This window comes from Pleuronectes platessa, chromosome 13 (assembly GCF_947347685.1).
Source record: "Pleuronectes platessa chromosome 13, fPlePla1.1, whole genome shotgun sequence".
Classification (NCBI taxonomy): Eukaryota; Metazoa; Chordata; class Actinopteri; order Pleuronectiformes; family Pleuronectidae; genus Pleuronectes; species Pleuronectes platessa.
Window position 1 is genome coordinate 20,141,676 of NC_070638.1, and position 5,236 is coordinate 20,146,911.

The following is a 5,236-nucleotide window of genomic DNA, read 5'->3' on the forward strand; positions in this document are numbered from 1 at the left end:
TTTCATTTTAAATTGAAGAGGACCTACTACATGATATTTGAGCCATGAAACACATAAGCACTAACAAGCAGTCCGCTCTCTACATGCAAAACTATTCACTTTGCTGTGGTAGACTGTACTTTTGAGTTAAAACTTGGCTGGTGTGTGTTGGAGAGAGATTCTGATTATGAGTCCAGCATTCTATTGAATGCAGTGGACTGCCTGGTCCTGGTGAATTCTCTCCTCAGCTCTTAGTGTGTGTGTGTGTGGGTGTGTGGGTGTGTGTGTGTGTGTGTGTGTGTGTGTGTGTGTGAGTTTATCAATTACCGCATATTGGCGGTGACCTGCAGTATGTGGTCACTGCCTGCACTCTCTCTCTCTCTCTCTCTCTCTCTCTCTCTCTCTCTCTCTCTCTCTCTCTCTCTCTCTCTCTCTCTCTCTCTCTCTCTCTCTCTCTCTGTTGATCTACCATTAGCCAGCCACCAGGGGTCTCCCATGGAGACGCTCAGCCAATCACAGCGTGGCTCTCTGACTTATTTATTAAACAACAGGGTTTAGGGTTCAAAATTGATGATGGGTTTCACACAGCAGGACCACTTTAAATTTATACAGACCATTTATGCAAACACTCATTTAGTTGACACTGGGGGTTGGTGATGTTGTGGATTACATTTCAATCCAGAGTCCAGAGACATAAGCGAGAGACAGAAACAGCTTAAAAAACTGCAAAGATGGTGGTTTAATGAAAGGTGTCTATTTATGCGCAGCTTTCCCATCACACCCTTTGCTTGCTATGACTCTGCTGCCCTGCCCCAGTATCGCTCCCAGTTGATTCAGCTCCTCCACCACCCCAGCATCCACGTGTCGGCTCAGACAGTGGATTATTTGAAGATATTGGTGGTAGATTTCGACTTACGTTTGGAATTAAAAAGTGATCTTGGGCTTGAAAATGTTGTTGACCACTGCTATAACACATACGAGCATGCCAGCATCAGGCATGCACCTTTGTAGTGATAGTAACAATAACACTTCTTGTATATGCAGCCCAACACTAGTCATCGTGCTAACAAAAATAAATGTGGTAAAAGTTGTTGAACGATCATGGATAAAACGAACATTGCAAAGTGTGTAGGCTGTGCCATGTGAACGTTATACGCTCAATATTTCAGGTAACAGATCAGATAACAGTATGTACCTCTGTGAGCTAGGCGCATTTTTTATCTTTTCAAGTCTATTTTCTCTCCATAGATTTCCTCTAACAATTTTCAAGCAATTTCCACACAGCGTTGAGGCAATTAGAGAATTTTGATTTACTAGAAATATTTATTTTAGTGAAATGTATGAATAAACAATTCCCATACTAATTATAGAACAAAATTAACTGTGCACTGATTTGGTCATTGTGTTAATGCAACATGAACCTTCATCTAGTTCCATTACTGAGATGGAAGCAGTAGATCCGTGTTGAGAATAAATTATAACTACTGTACATTGTGTAACCATCACCAAGGAGACAGGCGTTAACATGTGCACCATTAAAACATTTTACATTGGGATCACTGGTTAACACTAATGTTGCTGTGACATTGAGGACATTTTTTGTCTTGATTTGAATCTGTTCCAGAGAGACTGACTCAGTGAGCTGAGGTGAAGCTTTGTTGGCTGCAGTGAGACAGTCACTACTACAGAGCAGCATGTGTGTGTGTGTGAACTGGTATTTACTGTATTACTATTACTATGTTTTTGCTATATTTTTCTCTGTGCCTGCTTGTAGAAATCATGTTGATAATACTAATTAAATGTAATGCCACAGCTCTGCTAATAACTTCTTCCATTTGATGGACATTGAATTGTTTGTGTAGAGCAGAGGCCTTAATTGGAAGTTGTAATTGATTATTTTATATTCAGAGGTGATGCAGATTTTTAAAGATTTTTTTGGGAGGCTTTATTGAGAGTAGTTTAAAATACAGAAAGGGATAAAACACGCAGTAGAGGACTCAGACTGAACCAAACCCGCGATCGCTGCAGGAGGAGTCAAGCCCCTGTAGCATTGACAAATCCACTCACTGTATTACATTGAGATTGTTTTTGTGCCAAGAATCACAAAATAAATCTAAAATATTCTGTATCTCAAGAAGGAAACCTCACTAGTTAGCTTTTATTGCACGGGCCTGAATTTCAATAATGTGGTGGACAGGTAGCAGCGGAGCTAGCAGGCGTTTGCCAGCCTCTGGAGAGGTGTACACCCTAACGCCTTCACGAGCAACACTAATTAAAACAGTAGACTTAGATCACAGAGAAACACTGCTAATTGAATTCCACTGTTGGATGTTTATTCTAGCCCTTGTGTGAAGTTTATATTTAGCGGAAATAATCCGCAGCCTTTAACAGCATAACTGTGATGTCACAAAACAGTGTAACAATGTGCAATGTCCGTATGGGTTGTACAGTCCAGCCAAATCATTTAAGTGTGGGTGTGTTAAATGCACAGTTTTTATGGATGTGCATCAGTACCAGTAAATCTTGTTTTTTGCATCGGATTATAAATCTATTTTTACTCCACTGTTTAAGTATTTGAAGAAAAAACCACTTATAAGGGTATTTTGCTATAAATAACTTACTATATATATATGCTGATGGGATGTTTCGACAAGGCAGTTGAAAGCCACTGAAATCACAGCTGATGTGATTCTACATTCACTGCTTTGATGCTGCCTGACTAGTACTTATTTCTGAGAGCAATAAAAGCTATGATGTTTTCTCTGCTCACAGTTTGAAGCTTTTTCCCTCAGATTCTCACGATTGAATGTTTGTCTTTTCTCCCTTTGACTTTGGGCTTTTTCAGAGCCAGTCAGTAGGGTTTAGATTTCCCCCTGTCTGTGTGTGCAAGTATTTCAAATTTGACCCAAACTTTACCAAACCTAGTTGGGAGAATGTCTCCATATGATTTGGAAAATGAGGAGTGTGGGTGTGGGGGATAAAACACCTGCAGTAGAGAACTTCTGTGAATCCAGATTGTCTGCCGAAGAGGGTATGATCTTTATGGATGACCACTGACACGGGTGGGAGTCGTCCTGGTGCTGCTGATGGTCAGTATACTGTGACAGAGTTACGAGGCAAAGAGCGTCTGTTCTCCTGTTATTTTCAATGCCATTTGGTTTGATACTGGGATTAATTAGCAGCATTAGACCCAGGTTACAACTAGGAAATTGGATGAATGTTGTGAAGAGCCTGACAGTTTGTTGGACCTTAAAAACCATCACGAAGCCTCATCATACCTCAGCAGCTGAATTCTTCAGTAATACCCCCTGTCACACAACAGTTTAGAGCTTCTTTTGTTAGTCACACTGTTTTTCCAAAACCTCCCACCATATTTACACAATATCGTGTGACCATTGCACTTTAATCCCTCTGGGTAATTAGCTGTATGCATGTGAAGCGTGACTGTGCAGAGAAGAGAAATGAGATAAAATAGATAAAATCAAAGCCCAGTGGGCTCTAGTTGACGCTCATCATCACGCCATGGTTACGTCGATTGTGTAACCAGCAGTATATTCTATCACCCACCAACAAACATCAATGAGCATCAGTCAGCCTTTAAGCCCAAAATAGATATAGACGTGTCGTGTGAAATAAAATAAAACACAATCATTCAGACTCAATTGAATTGTGATCCATATTCAGTGAACCAGGCACAGTAGAGGCAGTAAAATAAGAACACAGCAGCAGCTCTCTGAAGTGGTTGGCATGTGTTGCCCTTGTACTGCCACTAGATCTGTGCTGTGATGCTTTAATAATACATTTTCATTAAATAATAGATTTTTATTGTGGCCTATTGCCTCTTAATGATTTGTCCTCAGAGTTGCTAAGTGACATTCAGAGGGATGCATGCTATATCACAGCACTACAGTCGGATTGTGTGTATGTGTGAGTGTGCGCTTATCATAAATACCCAATAGCATCTGGACTTTAACCAGGCATAGATTTAGTTGATGGCCGATTAACCCTTAATGGTGCTTGTAAGGCCATCTGCCGCTGTCTGCCAGTGACAATTCTCTAGTGAAGAGAAGGTATTTCATTTAGTATTCATATTAAAGGTCTTGTATTTTGACTAGTCCTTTCAAATAACCAGTTAAACTAACCAACTAACACGGGCTTAATTTGGCTGAAGTGTCTCAGCAAGTAACCATTATTAATACTTCAACAGAGGTGGTTATGTTTTTGTCTGCACTTGTTTGTTTGATTTTTAGAAAGCAGGATTATGCAAAAACTACACAACTGATTTGTGTGGTGGGGTTTTCAAACATTGTTTAAATAAGAGCGGTATATTTTCTTTTTGTGTAAGGCTTTGCTTCCACTCCATGCAGGCACTTCTAGTGCCTTCCTTTAGACGAGTGCTAATAATTTTGCAAAGATTTTTCACCATCTGTGCTAATTTACCAGTGTGGCTAACATGGAAATGGTTTTTGGTTGTATATATATAGTTAAAAACTATCAAAGAAATCACAAACTCAAGTAGGCTACAGGGGGCATCAAATTATTATAGTAAAAGCTTTAATAATATGTTATGTTATCAAGTTAACAAGTTATGCCCTTAATCTTTTCCAATAATCCCAATTATATATAGCCTATTGCTGTGAAATAAAGGCTACTTATCCATAGTCAAAAATCAACCTACATGCATGAAACAAACAAACAAGAAAACACTCTACAGATGAAGTACAATTTTATTGAGCATTGAAATAATGAACGTAATTGTCATTTTAAGTCTTGCATTTCATGGTGAGGAAGCTCGAACCAAGGATTAGCCTTCATAATACTGGTAGCCTCACAAATTAATATGGCCCTCTGCTTACAGAATTCAGGGACTTTTTTAAGTATTTAAAAAATATTGGTATCGAATTCATTACTTTGTGTTGGTGTTGAAACAATAATCTTGCTATCATGACGACACTTAGATCCAAATAAAATACTGGATATGGTGAATTTAAATGTTGTGACACGAGGGGAATGATGGGCCTTGGTGGAGGTCTGTACGGTACTGAGTGCCTTACTAGTTTAAACCTGTCGTTCTCCTACTGTGACATGTTAAAATGTAATTTGGAAAAAGAGCCGTTATCAAAAAAAATCTGCTCTTGTTAAAGCAATTTTATGGTAACTTTAAGGTAAGACAGAGTGCTTGGTTAAAGCTAGGGAAAGAATATTAAAGCTGAGTTAAAGCATAAGATGGGAATGCGTTGATATTTTCAAGATCTAC